Genomic DNA, 22,090 nt, shown 5'->3' on the forward strand with positions numbered 1-22,090 from the left:
AAATCCGTGAACTCAAACATCCCTCAGCTCATGCAGGGGTTAAAAGGTTATCCTCGCTCCTATAAGAGAACAGAGATAAGCAGTCTATCACATCAATGTAGTCATATTGTACAATGATAAGTGTATTAATCCCTTTTTCCTTTTTTAGGGTGGAACAACGTAAGGTGGGGGTCCCGGAGAACCCAAGCGGGCGTACAGGCGGCACAGGCCGGTTAGGGGAGATCAAAATTGGGAGCACGGACCCCGAAGGGGGCCGGGCTCCAATGCACAGACCGTACCTGTTCCCATCTCGGGTGTCCAGGATTACCCCAACCTCACTCAAAGGAGCTGTAAGGTGGGATCCCGTGGATGGGGTTAGAAGGTGGAGGGAGGAGAGGTAAAGAGGAGCAGGGGAAGGTTGGAACTGGGGATCAAATCCCACCCTGTGCAGAGTAAATTAAGGTTAGGTTTAGGGCCCAAAACACACTCTGCACCGGGTCTACTGAGGTTAGGTTTAGGGCCCATCCCAGGGGTAGGGGAATATTCAGTCCCATTAGGGATTAGGTTAGGTTTAGGGCCGGAATTAATATTTGTATAGGGTCCACTAAGGTTAGGATTAGGGCCAGTTGCAGGGGTAGTCTGTTAGGGAGAGGAAAAGTGTTCCGGCCCCCGAAGGGACGCGGAGGTGCACGGTCCTTCCCTTGGGCCCTCCCGCTACTCCACTGCCTGTTACGGCCACCAGGCACAAGACGCCGTCCCCGGTACCGTACAGGGATCCAATCCTGGTCCTCATCCAGGTAGACCATTATTGTCTTGTCTGTGATGAAGCCTTTGTTATCTAATAATAAAGTTGTGTGTGGATGATGCAGCCTTTGGTATTATAATTTAATAAATTTTGTTTGTTTGTTATTTATGAATGTAGGTATGAATGATAATGTATCTAATTTATAGTGCAAAAAAAATAATAATGAGAAAAAAAGAAAGCGTTTGTTTTTTTTTAAAAAAATAAAGAAAAACTAATTAATTTTTAATAAATTCAAAATAGGCCAAATGGTAGTGTGCCCGGGGCAACGTTTCGACCCCACCGGGTCTTCTTCAGGCCAGGGCACACGCGGTACAAAACGAAAAAGTGGCTGCTGTGAATAATCTGGAGATGTTGCTCCTTTGGCTGTCAGGGCTAGAATGAGGGTGTTCAGCACTCCTCTCCTTATATAGCCTCTGACGAACAAAACTAAAAATGCAGTTTTCAATGAACTGATGTTTTAAAGTTATGCAGCCTTGCCTATAATAATGAAAAAACACAGAAAATGGAAAATACATACATAGTCAAATAATACAAAATTGTTTTTAACGTATTTTTTAATCCTTTTTAACCACACTAAATGTTGTAGATAAAACTATGTTTTAAATTGTTTTTAGTATTTTATGAAATGATTTTAAATGTTTTTTTGTTGTTTTTTAATGGTTTTTTAATTTTTTTGTTGCTTATTCATTTTTGGTGCTTTTATTTACATTTGTAAACATGACAAAATTGTTTTTAACGTATTTTTTAATCCTTTTTAACCACACTAAATGTTGTAGATAAAACTGTGTTTTAAATTGTTTTTAGTATTTTATGAAATGATTTTAAATGTTTTTTTGTTGTTTTTTAATGGTTTTTTTTAAATTTTTTTGTTGCTTATTCATTTTTGGTGCTTTTATTTACATTTGTAGACATGAAGTTTGCATGTTTTGAAGATAAACAATGCTTCAACAGGAAAAATTATTTTTAACTATTTACAACCGTATGAAACATTGAAAAGAAATTTTAACTAATGTGAAAAAATTGAAATCAAGATTGTTGATGTTTTTAAAGATATGTGATGCGTTTTTGTGTATTCCTTTGTGTTTTTAAATAATGTTAGTAACACAACAAACATGAGGGTTCCCCATGTGAGTGGGGGTTGGGAAATGAAAAGTAAAGACCCCCATGGTTAGGGTTAGGGCTTGTGAATCGGGTTGGGGTTAGAGACAAAAGATCAAAATGGTTAGGGTTAGGGCTTATGACTGGGTCGGGGTTAGAAAATAAAAGATCCAAATGGTTAGGTTCAGGGCTTGGGGTCGGGTTGGGGTCCAAATCCAATGAGGGTTAGGGTTAGGAATGAAAACGGGGTTGGGGATCGAACGTCGAGCAACCCGAATAGTTGCTGTCAGTTGTTCTTCATGTTCAATCCCCAAGGTTCCTTTGTGTTCAACCGATGGATCCATTCTCTCTCCCGTTTCTTCCTTTGTCCATCTGTCCAACCTGAATTGTTCTGGATTCCAGCAACCCTCAGACTCTGCCAACCATGAGAAATAAAGTGTTTAACCAAGAGTGTATGGGTTTCTTTCTTGTGTCTGATGTTGTATCTGTGTTGTGTCATCCTGGTGGAGATCGAGTTCTTTGTTTCGCCAATGTATTGTGTCCCACATTGTGAGCAAAAGATAATATATACACAATTGCAGGTCTGAGGTGTGAAAATTTGTGTAACTTTGTAAATAGTTTTGTTGATCCTGTTCTGTACATACTCCAGTTTTACTAATGTATCCGATAGAATGTTGGTGCTCCGCTTTGGCTGAATAGGTGGCAGTCTTGCCCTGACTAAATAATCCTTCAGGTTCTTGTTCCTGCGGTATGCTGAGATAACTTGGTGGTTATCCAAAAGTCCCGAACTCACAATGATTTCTCGAAAATTCTTTTTGAATTTGTTGTTGAGCAATCTACTAGCTGAAGAAAAGGTCGTGATGAGTGGGATAAAGTCCTTGTCTGATGCGGGTTTCCGGTTCCGAAAGGTTCTGAGGCAACGTCTCAGAAATGATCGGCAGTAGCCTCTGTTCTTTAATGCGGCGAATAGTGTGTTGACTGCTCCCATGAAATCAGAGTCCTGCGTGCAGATTCGTTGAAATCTAATCAATTGTGACTTAATTAGTCCCTTATAAGTGTGAGTGGGGTGGAAGCTGGTCTTGAACAGCAGTGAATGTGTGTCCGTTTCTTTGAAAAAGACCTTGATGTCTAAACTTTGATCTGTTTGAAACAATTCCCCTTTGTAGACAGTGGTGTCTAAGAAGTCAATAGAATGATGGTCCGATTTGTGTTTGAGTCTAATGGAGGGATCGTGAGTGTCTAATATCTGGATGAATTCCGTAAATTCTTCCTGTGAGTGGGTCCAGATTCCAAATATGTCATCCAAATATCTAACATAAAGGAAGGGTTTTTGGGGACACTTCCCCAGAGCCGCTTCCTCCCACTCCGCCATAAAGATATTGGCGTAGGCGGGGGCAAACTTTTTGCCCATTGCCACCCCTTTGATTTGGAGAAAAAATTGGTTATTAAATTCGAAGTCATTCCTAGTTAAATTAATTTCCAATAGGGCTAACAACTGTCGGTCCGGCCTGTCTTGTTGGGGATACTTCTGAAGTATGTTTTTAACTGCTGTCAATCCGGCTTTTGTGTCTATATTAGTGTAAAGACTGTCTATGTCGATCGTGAAGAACAATGAATTGTGTGGAATTTTTAAATTTTTAATCATGCCAATGAAATGGTAAGTATCCTTCACGTATGATGGGTGTTTAACCGAAAGGGGATTCAGAAAATAATCTATGTATTCTGCCGTTTGATAGGTTTCGCTACCACAATCGGAGACGATCGGTCGTCCGGGAGGTATTCTGAATGGAACTGTCCATTGTTCTGGATTCTTGTGGATCTTTGGGAGCATATAAAACCTCCTAGGTCGGGGTTCCGATTCCCCTTTTAAATATTGTTTCTGTTTCCAATTGATGAATTTGTTTTTATGTAAATCCTCCACAATTTTATATACTTTTGGGACTGTCTGTAAATAAATTGGGTTTTGTAATCTTTTGTAGTATGTTCGGTCCTCCAACTGTCGATTTGCTTCAAATATGTACTGCTCCCTGTCTAAAATGACGACTGCACTGCCTTTATCTGCAGGCTTGATGACTATATGTTTATTTGTTGCCAATTCCCTAAGTGCTTGTTGTTCAGCTTGTGATAAATTTGTTTTTTCTTGTTGTGATCTGAAATGTGTGTTGAATTGTTTTAGATCTTGTTTCAGCAAAAAAATAATTTCTGGGGGCAATTTGTCCAAGGGCGGCACCCAATATGATGTTGGTGTGAACCGAGGTGGGTCTCGATTCCTTCCCTGTTGAAAATATGCTGCCAATTTTAGCCGCCTATGATAATTTTGAATATCCAATAGGATTTGCACCTTTTGCTTTCTATTCAGATCAAGTGTGGGAATGAAGGTCAACCCGCGATTCAGTAGGTCTGCCTGCGGGCCAGTGAGGTTGAAATTGTTAGCTAACACCATCACATTGTTAACCAACTGGGGTCTAATCCCACTATGCCCCTCCTCTGGAAGGCTTATGGGGCATCCAAGTTTAAATAGGCGACCCAATGCTGAAACATTGCCCTAGCCGTTCCCCTGGTCCAATGCACGTAATCCGACTCCGTGTGGAATGCTGAGTTCTGTAGTGCTGGGATAAACGGCTGGTTCCTGATAAGGTGGGCATTAGGGTTAGGGGTTAGGGGGGTTAGGGTTAGGGTTAGGGGTTAGGGTTAGGGGGGGGGGTTAGGGGGTTAGGTTAGGGGAAATTGAAACTCCTCCCTCGTTTAAGAGGGCAGGAGTATGTGCACGCTCCGCACCATGACCCTTCCCGAGACCCGTTACGTTAGGGGGTTAGGGTTTGGGGAAAGAAAGGGGTCCCAGGCAGAAGTCTGGGTCCCCTGATGCACGCTCACTCGACTGGGGTAGGCACTGATGCCCCCGGATCAAAAAATTGCCCATCATTGGGTAGTAGTGGCCATTAGTTGTTCTATTGAGCCCGTCGCGACGTTTCGGCGTTACTTCGCCTTCATCAGGCTGGGCTCAATGAGGGTAGGGACTGGTTTGTCCTCTATTTATACTTTTTCTGTTCTTAGCTTTTCTTTCTGACTTTTTTGTCTTTACTTTTTTCTGTTCCTTCTTACTTAGGTTTTTTCTTGGCTTTTTAATTTTTTCTGTACTTAGTTTTTTCTATGTTTCTCTCTTTTCCTCTTTTCCTCTCAACCCTACTTGGGGAGCTTTCTTACTCTCTCTCTTTTTTTCTCAACCCTACTTGGGGAGCTTTCTTTCTATCCTTTTTCTTTATGGCACCCCCTATTCCTTAGTCCACTCTGTCTATCATCTTGTTTTTCTGGCACCCCCATCCTTAGTAACCACTCTATTTAGGCTTCTTTTTCTGTTTTTTGTTTTTCCATTTTTTTAGGCTTTTTTTCTGTTTTTTCTGGGGTTGGGACAGGGAGGGGGGGATAGGTTAGGGTTAGGGTAGGAGATGTGGGTAGGGGCATCGCCCACTCCACCGGGACCTGGCTGGTAAGGGTTTGGGGAAAGAAAGGGGTCCCAGGCAGAAGTCTGGGTCCCCTGATGCACGCTCACTCGACTGGGGTAGGCACTGATGCCCCCGGATCAAAAAATTGCCCATCATTGGGTAGTAGTGGCCATTAGTTGTTCTATTGAGCCCGTCGCGACGTTTCGGCGTTACTTCGCCTTCATCAGGCTGGGCTCAATGAGGGTAGGGACTGGTTTGTCCTCTATTTATACTTTTTCTGTTCTTAGCTTTTCTTTCTGACTTTTTTGTCTTTACTTTTTTCTGTTCCTTCTTACTTAGGTTTTTTCTTGGCTTTTTAATTTTTTCTGTACTTAGTTTTTTCTATGTTTCTCTCTTTTCCTCTTTTCCTCTCAACCCTACTTGGGGAGCTTTCTTACTCTCTCTCTTTTTTTCTCAACCCTACTTGGGGAGCTTTCTTTCTATCCTTTTTCTTTATGGCACCCCCTATTCCTTAGTCCACTCTGTCTATCATCTTGTTTTTCTGGCACCCCCATCCTTAGTAACCACTCTATTTAGGCTTCTTTTTCTGTTTTTTGTTTTTCCATTTTTTTAGGCTTTTTTTCTGTTTTTTCTGGGGTTGGGACAGGGAGGGGGGGATAGGTTAGGGTTAGGGTAGGAGATGTGGGTAGGGGCATCGCCCACTCCACCGGGACCTGGCTGGTAAGGGTTTGGGGAAAGAAAGGGGTCCCAGGCAGAAGTCTGGGTCCCCTGATGCACGCTCACTCGACTGGGGTAGGCACTGATGCCCCCGGATCAAAAAATTGCCCATCATTGGGTAGTAGTGGCCATTAGTTGTTCTATTGAGCCCGTCGCGACGTTTCGGCGTTACTTCGCCTTCATCAGGCTGGGCTCAATGAGGGTAGGGACTGGTTTGTCCTCTATTTATACTTTTTCTGTTCTTAGCTTTTCTTTCTGACTTTTTTGTCTTTACTTTTTTCTGTTCCTTCTTACTTAGGTTTTTTCTTGGCTTTTTAATTTTTTCTGTACTTAGTTTTTTCTATGTTTCTCTCTTTTCCTCTTTTCCTCTCAACCCTACTTGGGGAGCTTTCTTACTCTCTCTCTTTTTTTCTCAACCCTACTTGGGGAGCTTTCTTTCTATCCTTTTTCTTTATGGCACCCCCTATTCCTTAGTCCACTCTGTCTATCATCTTGTTTTTCTGGCACCCCCATCCTTAGTAACCACTCTATTTAGGCTTCTTTTTCTGTTTTTTGTTTTTCCATTTTTTTAGGCTTTTTTTCTGTTTTTTCTGGGGTTGGGACAGGGAGGGGGGGATAGGTTAGGGTTAGGGTAGGAGATGTGGGTAGGGGCATCGCCCACTCCACCGGGACCTGGCTGGTAAGGGTTTGGGGAAAGAAAGGGGTCCCAGGCAGAAGTCTGGGTCCCCTGATGCACGCTCACTCGACTGGGGTAGGCACTGATGCCCCCGGATCAAAAAATTGCCCATCATTGGGTAGTAGTGGCCATTAGTTGTTCTATTGAGCCCGTCGCGACGTTTCGGCGTTACTTCGCCTTCATCAGGCTGGGCTCAATGAGGGTAGGGACTGGTTTGTCCTCTATTTATACTTTTTCTGTTCTTAGCTTTTCTTTCTGACTTTTTTGTCTTTACTTTTTTCTGTTCCTTCTTACTTAGGTTTTTTCTTGGCTTTTTAATTTTTTCTGTACTTAGTTTTTTCTATGTTTCTCTCTTTTCCTCTTTTCCTCTCAACCCTACTTGGGGAGCTTTCTTACTCTCTCTCTTTTTTTCTCAACCCTACTTGGGGAGCTTTCTTTCTATCCTTTTTCTTTATGGCACCCCCTATTCCTTAGTCCACTCTGTCTATCATCTTGTTTTTCTGGCACCCCCATCCTTAGTAACCACTCTATTTAGGCTTCTTTTTCTGTTTTTTGTTTTTCCATTTTTTTAGGCTTTTTTTCTGTTTTTTCTGGGGTTGGGACAGGGAGGGGGGGATAGGTTAGGGTTAGGGTAGGAGATGTGGGTAGGGGCATCGCCCACTCCACCGGGACCTGGCTGGTAAGGGTTTGGGGAAAGAAAGGGGTCCCAGGCAGAAGTCTGGGTCCCCTGATGCACGCTCACTCGACTGGGGTAGGCACTGATGCCCCCGGATCAAAAAATTGCCCATCATTGGGTAGTAGTGGCCATTAGTTGTTCTATTGAGCCCGTCGCGACGTTTCGGCGTTACTTCGCCTTCATCAGGCTGGGCTCAATGAGGGTAGGGACTGGTTTGTCCTCTATTTATACTTTTTCTGTTCTTAGCTTTTCTTTCTGACTTTTTTGTCTTTACTTTTTTCTGTTCCTTCTTACTTAGGTTTTTTCTTGGCTTTTTAATTTTTTCTGTACTTAGTTTTTTCTATGTTTCTCTCTTTTCCTCTTTTCCTCTCAACCCTACTTGGGGAGCTTTCTTACTCTCTCTCTTTTTTTCTCAACCCTACTTGGGGAGCTTTCTTTCTATCCTTTTTCTTTATGGCACCCCCTATTCCTTAGTCCACTCTGTCTATCATCTTGTTTTTCTGGCACCCCCATCCTTAGTAACCACTCTATTTAGGCTTCTTTTTCTGTTTTTTGTTTTTCCATTTTTTTAGGCTTTTTTTCTGTTTTTTCTGGGGTTGGGACAGGGAGGGGGGGATAGGTTAGGGTTAGGGTAGGAGATGTGGGTAGGGGCATCGCCCACTCCACCGGGACCTGGCTGGTAAGGGTTTGGGGAAAGAAAGGGGTCCCAGGCAGAAGTCTGGGTCCCCTGATGCACGCTCACTCGACTGGGGTAGGCACTGATGCCCCCGGATCAAAAAATTGCCCATCATTGGGTAGTAGTGGCCATTAGTTGTTCTATTGAGCCCGTCGCGACGTTTCGGCGTTACTTCGCCTTCATCAGGCTGGGCTCAATGAGGGTAGGGACTGGTTTGTCCTCTATTTATACTTTTTCTGTTCTTAGCTTTTCTTTCTGACTTTTTTGTCTTTACTTTTTTCTGTTCCTTCTTACTTAGGTTTTTTCTTGGCTTTTTAATTTTTTCTGTACTTAGTTTTTTCTATGTTTCTCTCTTTTCCTCTTTTCCTCTCAACCCTACTTGGGGAGCTTTCTTACTCTCTCTCTTTTTTTCTCAACCCTACTTGGGGAGCTTTCTTTCTATCCTTTTTCTTTATGGCACCCCCTATTCCTTAGTCCACTCTGTCTATCATCTTGTTTTTCTGGCACCCCCATCCTTAGTAACCACTCTATTTAGGCTTCTTTTTCTGTTTTTTGTTTTTCCATTTTTTTAGGCTTTTTTTCTGTTTTTTCTGGGGTTGGGACAGGGAGGGGGGGATAGGTTAGGGTTAGGGTAGGAGATGTGGGTAGGGGCATCGCCCACTCCACCGGGACCTGGCTGGTAAGGGTTTGGGGAAAGAAAGGGGTCCCAGGCAGAAGTCTGGGTCCCCTGATGCACGCTCACTCGACTGGGGTAGGCACTGATGCCCCCGGATCAAAAAATTGCCCATCATTGGGTAGTAGTGGCCATTAGTTGTTCTATTGAGCCCGTCGCGACGTTTCGGCGTTACTTCGCCTTCATCAGGCTGGGCTCAATGAGGGTAGGGACTGGTTTGTCCTCTATTTATACTTTTTCTGTTCTTAGCTTTTCTTTCTGACTTTTTTGTCTTTACTTTTTTCTGTTCCTTCTTACTTAGGTTTTTTCTTGGCTTTTTAATTTTTTCTGTACTTAGTTTTTTCTATGTTTCTCTCTTTTCCTCTTTTCCTCTCAACCCTACTTGGGGAGCTTTCTTACTCTCTCTCTTTTTTTCTCAACCCTACTTGGGGAGCTTTCTTTCTATCCTTTTTCTTTATGGCACCCCCTATTCCTTAGTCCACTCTGTCTATCATCTTGTTTTTCTGGCACCCCCATCCTTAGTAACCACTCTATTTAGGCTTCTTTTTCTGTTTTTTGTTTTTCCATTTTTTTAGGCTTTTTTTCTGTTTTTTCTGGGGTTGGGACAGGGAGGGGGGGATAGGTTAGGGTTAGGGTAGGAGATGTGGGTAGGGGCATCGCCCACTCCACCGGGACCTGGCTGGTAAGGGTTTGGGGAAAGAAAGGGGTCCCAGGCAGAAGTCTGGGTCCCCTGATGCACGCTCACTCGACTGGGGTAGGCACTGATGCCCCCGGATCAAAAAATTGCCCATCATTGGGTAGTAGTGGCCATTAGTTGTTCTATTGAGCCCGTCGCGACGTTTCGGCGTTACTTCGCCTTCATCAGGCTGGGCTCAATGAGGGTAGGGACTGGTTTGTCCTCTATTTATACTTTTTCTGTTCTTAGCTTTTCTTTCTGACTTTTTTGTCTTTACTTTTTTCTGTTCCTTCTTACTTAGGTTTTTTCTTGGCTTTTTAATTTTTTCTGTACTTAGTTTTTTCTATGTTTCTCTCTTTTCCTCTTTTCCTCTCAACCCTACTTGGGGAGCTTTCTTACTCTCTCTCTTTTTTTCTCAACCCTACTTGGGGAGCTTTCTTTCTATCCTTTTTCTTTATGGCACCCCCTATTCCTTAGTCCACTCTGTCTATCATCTTGTTTTTCTGGCACCCCCATCCTTAGTAACCACTCTATTTAGGCTTCTTTTTCTGTTTTTTGTTTTTCCATTTTTTTAGGCTTTTTTTCTGTTTTTTCTGGGGTTGGGACAGGGAGGGGGGGATAGGTTAGGGTTAGGGTAGGAGATGTGGGTAGGGGCATCGCCCACTCCACCGGGACCTGGCTGGTAAGGGTTTGGGGAAAGAAAGGGGTCCCAGGCAGAAGTCTGGGTCCCCTGATGCACGCTCACTCGACTGGGGTAGGCACTGATGCCCCCGGATCAAAAAATTGCCCATCATTGGGTAGTAGTGGCCATTAGTTGTTCTATTGAGCCCGTCGCGACGTTTCGGCGTTACTTCGCCTTCATCAGGCTGGGCTCAATGAGGGTAGGGACTGGTTTGTCCTCTATTTATACTTTTTCTGTTCTTAGCTTTTCTTTCTGACTTTTTTGTCTTTACTTTTTTCTGTTCCTTCTTACTTAGGTTTTTTCTTGGCTTTTTAATTTTTTCTGTACTTAGTTTTTTCTATGTTTCTCTCTTTTCCTCTTTTCCTCTCAACCCTACTTGGGGAGCTTTCTTACTCTCTCTCTTTTTTTCTCAACCCTACTTGGGGAGCTTTCTTTCTATCCTTTTTCTTTATGGCACCCCCTATTCCTTAGTCCACTCTGTCTATCATCTTGTTTTTCTGGCACCCCCATCCTTAGTAACCACTCTATTTAGGCTTCTTTTTCTGTTTTTTGTTTTTCCATTTTTTTAGGCTTTTTTTCTGTTTTTTCTGGGGTTGGGACAGGGAGGGGGGGATAGGTTAGGGTTAGGGTAGGAGATGTGGGTAGGGGCATCGCCCACTCCACCGGGACCTGGCTGGTAAGGGTTTGGGGAAAGAAAGGGGTCCCAGGCAGAAGTCTGGGTCCCCTGATGCACGCTCACTCGACTGGGGTAGGCACTGATGCCCCCGGATCAAAAAATTGCCCATCATTGGGTAGTAGTGGCCATTAGTTGTTCTATTGAGCCCGTCGCGACGTTTCGGCGTTACTTCGCCTTCATCAGGCTGGGCTCAATGAGGGTAGGGACTGGTTTGTCCTCTATTTATACTTTTTCTGTTCTTAGCTTTTCTTTCTGACTTTTTTGTCTTTACTTTTTTCTGTTCCTTCTTACTTAGGTTTTTTCTTGGCTTTTTAATTTTTTCTGTACTTAGTTTTTTCTATGTTTCTCTCTTTTCCTCTTTTCCTCTCAACCCTACTTGGGGAGCTTTCTTACTCTCTCTCTTTTTTTCTCAACCCTACTTGGGGAGCTTTCTTTCTATCCTTTTTCTTTATGGCACCCCCTATTCCTTAGTCCACTCTGTCTATCATCTTGTTTTTCTGGCACCCCCATCCTTAGTAACCACTCTATTTAGGCTTCTTTTTCTGTTTTTTGTTTTTCCATTTTTTTAGGCTTTTTTTCTGTTTTTTCTGGGGTTGGGACAGGGAGGGGGGGATAGGTTAGGGTTAGGGTAGGAGATGTGGGTAGGGGCATCGCCCACTCCACCGGGACCTGGCTGGTAAGGGTTTGGGGAAAGAAAGGGGTCCCAGGCAGAAGTCTGGGTCCCCTGATGCACGCTCACTCGACTGGGGTAGGCACTGATGCCCCCGGATCAAAAAATTGCCCATCATTGGGTAGTAGTGGCCATTAGTTGTTCTATTGAGCCCGTCGCGACGTTTCGGCGTTACTTCGCCTTCATCAGGCTGGGCTCAATGAGGGTAGGGACTGGTTTGTCCTCTATTTATACTTTTTCTGTTCTTAGCTTTTCTTTCTGACTTTTTTGTCTTTACTTTTTTCTGTTCCTTCTTACTTAGGTTTTTTCTTGGCTTTTTAATTTTTTCTGTACTTAGTTTTTTCTATGTTTCTCTCTTTTCCTCTTTTCCTCTCAACCCTACTTGGGGAGCTTTCTTACTCTCTCTCTTTTTTTCTCAACCCTACTTGGGGAGCTTTCTTTCTATCCTTTTTCTTTATGGCACCCCCTATTCCTTAGTCCACTCTGTCTATCATCTTGTTTTTCTGGCACCCCCATCCTTAGTAACCACTCTATTTAGGCTTCTTTTTCTGTTTTTTGTTTTTCCATTTTTTTAGGCTTTTTTTCTGTTTTTTCTGGGGTTGGGACAGGGAGGGGGGGATAGGTTAGGGTTAGGGTAGGAGATGTGGGTAGGGGCATCGCCCACTCCACCGGGACCTGGCTGGTAAGGGTTTGGGGAAAGAAAGGGGTCCCAGGCAGAAGTCTGGGTCCCCTGATGCACGCTCACTCGACTGGGGTAGGCACTGATGCCCCCGGATCAAAAAATTGCCCATCATTGGGTAGTAGTGGCCATTAGTTGTTCTATTGAGCCCGTCGCGACGTTTCGGCGTTACTTCGCCTTCATCAGGCTGGGCTCAATGAGGGTAGGGACTGGTTTGTCCTCTATTTATACTTTTTCTGTTCTTAGCTTTTCTTTCTGACTTTTTTGTCTTTACTTTTTTCTGTTCCTTCTTACTTAGGTTTTTTCTTGGCTTTTTAATTTTTTCTGTACTTAGTTTTTTCTATGTTTCTCTCTTTTCCTCTTTTCCTCTCAACCCTACTTGGGGAGCTTTCTTACTCTCTCTCTTTTTTTCTCAACCCTACTTGGGGAGCTTTCTTTCTATCCTTTTTCTTTATGGCACCCCCTATTCCTTAGTCCACTCTGTCTATCATCTTGTTTTTCTGGCACCCCCATCCTTAGTAACCACTCTATTTAGGCTTCTTTTTCTGTTTTTTGTTTTTCCATTTTTTTAGGCTTTTTTTCTGTTTTTTCTGGGGTTGGGACAGGGAGGGGGGGATAGGTTAGGGTTAGGGTAGGAGATGTGGGTAGGGGCATCGCCCACTCCACCGGGACCTGGCTGGTAAGGGTTTGGGGAAAGAAAGGGGTCCCAGGCAGAAGTCTGGGTCCCCTGATGCACGCTCACTCGACTGGGGTAGGCACTGATGCCCCCGGATCAAAAAATTGCCCATCATTGGGTAGTAGTGGCCATTAGTTGTTCTATTGAGCCCGTCGCGACGTTTCGGCGTTACTTCGCCTTCATCAGGCTGGGCTCAATGAGGGTAGGGACTGGTTTGTCCTCTATTTATACTTTTTCTGTTCTTAGCTTTTCTTTCTGACTTTTTTGTCTTTACTTTTTTCTGTTCCTTCTTACTTAGGTTTTTTCTTGGCTTTTTAATTTTTTCTGTACTTAGTTTTTTCTATGTTTCTCTCTTTTCCTCTTTTCCTCTCAACCCTACTTGGGGAGCTTTCTTACTCTCTCTCTTTTTTTCTCAACCCTACTTGGGGAGCTTTCTTTCTATCCTTTTTCTTTATGGCACCCCCTATTCCTTAGTCCACTCTGTCTATCATCTTGTTTTTCTGGCACCCCCATCCTTAGTAACCACTCTATTTAGGCTTCTTTTTCTGTTTTTTGTTTTTCCATTTTTTTAGGCTTTTTTTCTGTTTTTTCTGGGGTTGGGACAGGGAGGGGGGGATAGGTTAGGGTTAGGGTAGGAGATGTGGGTAGGGGCATCGCCCACTCCACCGGGACCTGGCTGGTAAGGGTTTGGGGAAAGAAAGGGGTCCCAGGCAGAAGTCTGGGTCCCCTGATGCACGCTCACTCGACTGGGGTAGGCACTGATGCCCCCGGATCAAAAAATTGCCCATCATTGGGTAGTAGTGGCCATTAGTTGTTCTATTGAGCCCGTCGCGACGTTTCGGCGTTACTTCGCCTTCATCAGGCTGGGCTCAATGAGGGTAGGGACTGGTTTGTCCTCTATTTATACTTTTTCTGTTCTTAGCTTTTCTTTCTGACTTTTTTGTCTTTACTTTTTTCTGTTCCTTCTTACTTAGGTTTTTTCTTGGCTTTTTAATTTTTTCTGTACTTAGTTTTTTCTATGTTTCTCTCTTTTCCTCTTTTCCTCTCAACCCTACTTGGGGAGCTTTCTTACTCTCTCTCTTTTTTTCTCAACCCTACTTGGGGAGCTTTCTTTCTATCCTTTTTCTTTATGGCACCCCCTATTCCTTAGTCCACTCTGTCTATCATCTTGTTTTTCTGGCACCCCCATCCTTAGTAACCACTCTATTTAGGCTTCTTTTTCTGTTTTTTGTTTTTCCATTTTTTTAGGCTTTTTTTCTGTTTTTTCTGGGGTTGGGACAGGGAGGGGGGGATAGGTTAGGGTTAGGGTAGGAGATGTGGGTAGGGGCATCGCCCACTCCACCGGGACCTGGCTGGTAAGGGTTTGGGGAAAGAAAGGGGTCCCAGGCAGAAGTCTGGGTCCCCTGATGCACGCTCACTCGACTGGGGTAGGCACTGATGCCCCCGGATCAAAAAATTGCCCATCATTGGGTAGTAGTGGCCATTAGTTGTTCTATTGAGCCCGTCGCGACGTTTCGGCGTTACTTCGCCTTCATCAGGCTGGGCTCAATGAGGGTAGGGACTGGTTTGTCCTCTATTTATACTTTTTCTGTTCTTAGCTTTTCTTTCTGACTTTTTTGTCTTTACTTTTTTCTGTTCCTTCTTACTTAGGTTTTTTCTTGGCTTTTTAATTTTTTCTGTACTTAGTTTTTTCTATGTTTCTCTCTTTTCCTCTTTTCCTCTCAACCCTACTTGGGGAGCTTTCTTACTCTCTCTCTTTTTTTCTCAACCCTACTTGGGGAGCTTTCTTTCTATCCTTTTTCTTTATGGCACCCCCTATTCCTTAGTCCACTCTGTCTATCATCTTGTTTTTCTGGCACCCCCATCCTTAGTAACCACTCTATTTAGGCTTCTTTTTCTGTTTTTTGTTTTTCCATTTTTTTAGGCTTTTTTTCTGTTTTTTCTGGGGTTGGGACAGGGAGGGGGGGATAGGTTAGGGTTAGGGTAGGAGATGTGGGTAGGGGCATCGCCCACTCCACCGGGACCTGGCTGGTAAGGGTTTGGGGAAAGAAAGGGGTCCCAGGCAGAAGTCTGGGTCCCCTGATGCACGCTCACTCGACTGGGGTAGGCACTGATGCCCCCGGATCAAAAAATTGCCCATCATTGGGTAGTAGTGGCCATTAGTTGTTCTATTGAGCCCGTCGCGACGTTTCGGCGTTACTTCGCCTTCATCAGGCTGGGCTCAATGAGGGTAGGGACTGGTTTGTCCTCTATTTATACTTTTTCTGTTCTTAGCTTTTCTTTCTGACTTTTTTGTCTTTACTTTTTTCTGTTCCTTCTTACTTAGGTTTTTTCTTGGCTTTTTAATTTTTTCTGTACTTAGTTTTTTCTATGTTTCTCTCTTTTCCTCTTTTCCTCTCAACCCTACTTGGGGAGCTTTCTTACTCTCTCTCTTTTTTTCTCAACCCTACTTGGGGAGCTTTCTTTCTATCCTTTTTCTTTATGGCACCCCCTATTCCTTAGTCCACTCTGTCTATCATCTTGTTTTTCTGGCACCCCCATCCTTAGTAACCACTCTATTTAGGCTTCTTTTTCTGTTTTTTGTTTTTCCATTTTTTTAGGCTTTTTTTCTGTTTTTTCTGGGGTTGGGACAGGGAGGGGGGGATAGGTTAGGGTTAGGGTAGGAGATGTGGGTAGGGGCATCGCCCACTCCACCGGGACCTGGCTGGTAAGGGTTTGGGGAAAGAAAGGGGTCCCAGGCAGAAGTCTGGGTCCCCTGATGCACGCTCACTCGACTGGGGTAGGCACTGATGCCCCCGGATCAAAAAATTGCCCATCATTGGGTAGTAGTGGCCATTAGTTGTTCTATTGAGCCCGTCGCGACGTTTCGGCGTTACTTCGCCTTCATCAGGCTGGGCTCAATGAGGGTAGGGACTGGTTTGTCCTCTATTTATACTTTTTCTGTTCTTAGCTTTTCTTTCTGACTTTTTTGTCTTTACTTTTTTCTGTTCCTTCTTACTTAGGTTTTTTCTTGGCTTTTTAATTTTTTCTGTACTTAGTTTTTTCTATGTTTCTCTCTTTTCCTCTTTTCCTCTCAACCCTACTTGGGGAGCTTTCTTACTCTCTCTCTTTTTTTCTCAACCCTACTTGGGGAGCTTTCTTTCTATCCTTTTTCTTTATGGCACCCCCTATTCCTTAGTCCACTCTGTCTATCATCTTGTTTTTCTGGCACCCCCATCCTTAGTAACCACTCTATTTAGGCTTCTTTTTCTGTTTTTTGTTTTTCCATTTTTTTAGGCTTTTTTTCTGTTTTTTCTGGGGTTGGGACAGGGAGGGGGGGATAGGTTAGGGTTAGGGTAGGAGATGTGGGTAGGGGCATCGCCCACTCCACCGGGACCTGGCTGGTAAGGGTTTGGGGAAAGAAAGGGGTCCCAGGCAGAAGTCTGGGTCCCCTGATGCACGCTCACTCGACTGGGGTAGGCACTGATGCCCCCGGATCAAAAAATTGCCCATCATTGGGTAGTAGTGGCCATTAGTTGTTCTATTGAGCCCGTCGCGACGTTTCGGCGTTACTTCGCCTTCATCAGGCTGGGCTCAATGAGGGTAGGGACTGGTTTGTCCTCTATTTATACTTTTTCTGTTCTTAGCTTTTCTTTCTGACTTTTTTGTCTTTACTTTTTTCTGTTCCTTCTTACTTAGGTTTTTTCTTGGCTTTTTAATTTTTTCTGTACTTAGTTTTTTCTATGTTTCTCTCTTTTCCTCTTTTCCTCTCAACCCTACTTGGGGAGCTTTCTTACTCTCTCTCTTTTTTTCTCAACCCTACTTGGGGAGCTTTCTTTCTATCCTTTTTCTTTATGGCACCCCCTATTCCTTAGTCCACTCTGTCTATCATCTTGTTTTTCTGGCACCCCCATCCTTAGTAACCACTCTATTTAGGCTTCTTTTTCTGTTTTTTGTTTTTCCATTTTTTTAGGCTTTTTTTCTGTTTTTTCTGGGGTTGGGACAGGGAGGGGGGGATAGGTTAGGGTTAGGGTAGGAGATGTGGGTAGGGGCATCGCCCACTCCACCGGGACCTGGCTGGTAAGGGTTTGGGGAAAGAAAGGGGTCCCAGGCAGAAGTCTGGGTCCCCTGATGCACGCTCACTCGACTGGGGTAGGCACTGATGCCCCCGGATCAAAAAATTGCCCATCATTGGGTAGTAGTGGCCATTAGTTGTTCTATTGAGCCCGTCGCGACGTTTCGGCGTTACTTCGCCTTCATCAGGCTGGGCTCAATGAGGGTAGGGACTGGTTTGTCCTCTATTTATACTTTTTCTGTTCTTAGCTTTTCTTTCTGACTTTTTTGTCTTTACTTTTTTCTGTTCCTTCTTACTTAGGTTTTTTCTTGGCTTTTTAATTTTTTCTGTACTTAGTTTTTTCTATGTTTCTCTCTTTTCCTCTTTTCCTCTCAACCCTACTTGGGGAGCTTTCTTACTCTCTCTCTTTTTTTCTCAACCCTACTTGGGGAGCTTTCTTTCTATCCTTTTTCTTTATGGCACCCCCTATTCCTTAGTCCACTCTGTCTATCATCTTGTTTTTCTGGCACCCCCATCCTTAGTAACCACTCTATTTAGGCTTCTTTTTCTGTTTTTTGTTTTTCCATTTTTTTAGGCTTTTTTTCTGTTTTTTCTGGGGTTGGGACAGGGAGGGGGGGATAGGTTAGGGTTAGGGTAGGAGATGTGGGTAGGGGCATCGCCCACTCCACCGGGACCTGGCTGGTAAGGGTTTGGGGAAAGAAAGGGGTCCCAGGCAGAAGTCTGGGTCCCCTGATGCACGCTCACTCGACTGGGGTAGGCACTGATGCCCCCGGATCAAAAAATTGCCCATCATTGGGTAGTAGTGGCCATTAGTTGTTCTATTGAGCCCGTCGCGACGTTTCGGCGTTACTTCGCCTTCATCAGGCTGGGCTCAATGAGGGTAGGGACTGGTTTGTCCTCTATTTATACTTTTTCTGTTCTTAGCTTTTCTTTCTGACTTTTTTGTCTTTACTTTTTTCTGTTCCTTCTTACTTAGGTTTTTTCTTGGCTTTTTAATTTTTTCTGTACTTAGTTTTTTCTATGTTTCTCTCTTTTCCTCTTTTCCTCTCAACCCTACTTGGGGAGCTTTCTTACTCTCTCTCTTTTTTTCTCAACCCTACTTGGGGAGCTTTCTTTCTATCCTTTTTCTTTATGGCACCCCCTATTCCTTAGTCCACTCTGTCTATCATCTTGTTTTTCTGGCACCCCCATCCTTAGTAACCACTCTATTTAGGCTTCTTTTTCTGTTTTTTGTTTTTCCATTTTTTTAGGCTTTTTTTCTGTTTTTTCTGGGGTTGGGACAGGGAGGGGGGGATAGGTTAGGGTTAGGGTAGGAGATGTGGGTAGGGGCATCGCCCACTCCACCGGGACCTGGCTGGTAAGGGTTTGGGGAAAGAAAGGGGTCCCAGGCAGAAGTCTGGGTCCCCTGATGCACGCTCACTCGACTGGGGTAGGCACTGATGCCCCCGGATCAAAAAATTGCCCATCATTGGGTAGTAGTGGCCATTAGTTGTTCTATTGAGCCCGTCGCGACGTTTCGGCGTTACTTCGCCTTCATCAGGCTGGGCTCAATGAGGGTAGGGACTGGTTTGTCCTCTATTTATACTTTTTCTGTTCTTAGCTTTTCTTTCTGACTTTTTTGTCTTTACTTTTTTCTGTTCCTTCTTACTTAGGTTTTTTCTTGGCTTTTTAATTTTTTCTGTACTTAGTTTTTTCTATGTTTCTCTCTTTTCCTCTTTTCCTCTCAACCCTACTTGGGGAGCTTTCTTACTCTCTCTCTTTTTTTCTCAACCCTACTTGGGGAGCTTTCTTTCTATCCTTTTTCTTTATGGCACCCCCTATTCCTTAGTCCACTCTGTCTATCATCTTGTTTTTCTGGCACCCCCATCCTTAGTAACCACTCTATTTAGGCTTCTTTTTCTGTTTTTTGTTTTTCCATTTTTTTAGGCTTTTTTTCTGTTTTTTCTGGGGTTGGGACAGGGAGGGGGGGATAGGTTAGGGTTAGGGTAGGAGATGTGGGTAGGGGCATCGCCCACTCCACCGGGACCTGGCTGGTAAGGGTTTGGGGAAAGAAAGGGGTCCCAGGCAGAAGTCTGGGTCCCCTGATGCACGCTCACTCGACTGGGGTAGGCACTGATGCCCCCGGATCAAAAAATTGCCCATCATTGGGTAGTAGTGGCCATTAGTTGTTCTATTGAGCCCGTCGCGACGTTTCGGCGTTACTTCGCCTTCATCAGGCTGGGCTCAATGAGGGTAGGGACTGGTTTGTCCTCTATTTATACTTTTTCTGTTCTTAGCTTTTCTTTCTGACTTTTTTGTCTTTACTTTTTTCTGTTCCTTCTTACTTAGGTTTTTTCTTGGCTTTTTAATTTTTTCTGTACTTAGTTTTTTCTATGTTTCTCTCTTTTCCTCTTTTCCTCTCAACCCTACTTGGGGAGCTTTCTTACTCTCTCTCTTTTTTTCTCAACCCTACTTGGGGAGCTTTCTTTCTATCCTTTTTCTTTATGGCACCCCCTATTCCTTAGTCCACTCTGTCTATCATCTTGTTTTTCTGGCACCCCCATCCTTAGTAACCACTCTATTTAGGCTTCTTTTTCTGTTTTTTGTTTTTCCATTTTTTTAGGCTTTTTTTCTGTTTTTTCTGGGGTTGGGACAGGGAGGGGGGGATAGGTTAGGGTTAGGGTAGGAGATGTGGGTAGGGGCATCGCCCACTCCACCGGGACCTGGCTGGTAAGGGTTTGGGGAAAGAAAGGGGTCCCAGGCAGAAGTCTGGGTCCCCTGATGCACGCTCACTCGACTGGGGTAGGCACTGATGCCCCCGGATCAAAAAATTGCCCATCATTGGGTAGTAGTGGCCATTAGTTGTTCTATTGAGCCCGTCGCGACGTTTCGGCGTTACTTCGCCTTCATCAGGCTGGGCTCAATGAGGGTAGGGACTGGTTTGTCCTCTATTTATACTTTTTCTGTTCTTAGCTTTTCTTTCTGACTTTTTTGTCTTTACTTTTTTCTGTTCCTTCTTACTTAGGTTTTTTCTTGGCTTTTTAATTTTTTCTGTACTTAGTTTTTTCTATGTTTCTCTCTTTTCCTCTTTTCCTCTCAACCCTACTTGGGGAGCTTTCTTACTCTCTCTCTTTTTTTCTCAACCCTACTTGGGGAGCTTTCTTTCTATCCTTTTTCTTTATGGCACCCCCTATTCCTTAGTCCACTCTGTCTATCATCTTGTTTTTCTGGCACCCCCATCCTTAGTAACCACTCTATTTAGGCTTCTTTTTCTGTTTTTTGTTTTTCCATTTTTTTAGGCTTTTTTTCTGTTTTTTCTGGGGTTGGGACAGGGAGGGGGGGATAGGTTAGGGTTAGGGTAGGAGATGTGGGTAGGGGCATCGCCCACTCCACCGGGACCTGGCTGGTAAGGGTTTGGGGAAAGAAAGGGGTCCCAGGCAGAAGTCTGGGTCCCCTGATGCACGCTCACTCGACTGGGGTAGGCACTGATGCCCCCGGATCAAAAAATTGCCCATCATTGGGTAGTAGTGGCCATTAGTTGTTCTATTGAGCCCGTCGCGACGTTTCGGCGTTACTTCGCCTTCATCAGGCTGGGCTCAATGAGGGTAGGGACTGGTTTGTCCTCTATTTATACTTTTTCTGTTCTTAGCTTTTCTTTCTGACTTTTTTGTCTTTACTTTTTTCTGTTCCTTCTTACTTAGGTTTTTTCTTGGCTTTTTAATTTTTTCTGTACTTAGTTTTTTCTATGTTTCTCTCTTTTCCTCTTTTCCTCTCAACCCTACTTGGGGAGCTTTCTTACTCTCTCTCTTTTTTTCTCAACCCTACTTGGGGAGCTTTCTTTCTATCCTTTTTCTTTATGGCACCCCCTATTCCTTAGTCCACTCTGTCTATCATCTTGTTTTTCTGGCACCCCCATCCTTAGTAACCACTCTATTTAGGCTTCTTTTTCTGTTTTTTGTTTTTCCATTTTTTTAGGCTTTTTTTCTGTTTTTTCTGGGGTTGGGACAGGGAGGGGGGGATAGGTTAGGGTTAGGGTAGGAGATGTGGGTAGGGGCATCGCCCACTCCACCGGGACCTGGCTGGTAAGGGTTTGGGGAAAGAAAGGGGTCCCAGGCAGAAGTCTGGGTCCCCTGATGCACGCTCACTCGACTGGGGTAGGCACTGATGCCCCCGGATCAAAAATTGCCCATCATTGGGTAGTAGTGGCCATTAGTTGTTCTATTGAGCCCGTCGCGACGTTTCGGCGTTACTTCGCCTTCATCAGGCTGGGCTCAATGAGGGTAGGGACTGGTTTGTCCTCTATTTATACTTTTTCTGTTCTTAGCTTTTCTTTCTGACTTTTTTGTCTTTACTTTTTTCTGTTCCTTCTTACTTAGGTTTTTTCTTGGCTTTTTAATTTTTTCTGTACTTAGTTTTTTCTATGTTTCTCTCTTTTCCTCTTTTCCTCTCAACCCTACTTGGGGAGCTTTCTTACTCTCTCTCTTTTTTTCTCAACCCTACTTGGGGAGCTTTCTTTCTATCCTTTTTCTTTATGGCACCCCCTATTCCTTAGTCCACTCTGTCTATCATCTTGTTTTTCTGGCACCCCCATCCTTAGTAACCACTCTATTTAGGCTTCTTTTTCTGTTTTTTTGTTTTTCCATTTTTTTAGGCTTTTTTTCTGTTTTTTCTGGGGTTGGGACAGGGAGGGGGGGATAGGTTAGGGTTAGGGTAGGAGATGTGGGTAGGGGCATCGCCCACTCCACCGGGACCTGGCTGGTAAGGGTTTGGGGAAAGAAAGGGGTCCCAGGCAGAAGTCTGGGTCCCCTGATGCACGCTCACTCGACTGGGGTAGGCACTGATGCCCCCGGATCAAAAAATTGCCCATCATTGGGTAGTAGTGGCCATTAGTTGTTCTATTGAGCCCGTCGCGACGTTTCGGCGTTACTTCGCCTTCATCAGGCTGGGCTCAATGAGGGTAGGGACTGGTTTGTCCTCTATTTATACTTTTTCTGTTCTTAGCTTTTCTTTCTGACTTTTTTGTCTTTACTTTTTTCTGTTCCTTCTTACTTAGGTTTTTTCTTGGCTTTTTAATTTTTTCTGTACTTAGTTTTTTCTATGTTTCTCTCTTTTCCTCTTTTCCTCTCAACCCTACTTGGGGAGCTTTCTTACTCTCTCTCTTTTTTTCTCAACCCTACTTGGGGAGCTTTCTTTCTATCCTTTTTCTTTATGGCACCCCCTATTCCTTAGTCCACTCTGTCTATCATCTTGTTTTT

The sequence above is a fragment of the Diplotaxodon limnothrissa genome, linkage group LG5 (assembly GCF_057381915.1).
Source record: "Diplotaxodon limnothrissa isolate DT_005_m linkage group LG5, D_limnothrissa_male_GT1.1, whole genome shotgun sequence".
Taxonomy (NCBI): domain Eukaryota; kingdom Metazoa; phylum Chordata; class Actinopteri; order Cichliformes; family Cichlidae; genus Diplotaxodon; species Diplotaxodon limnothrissa.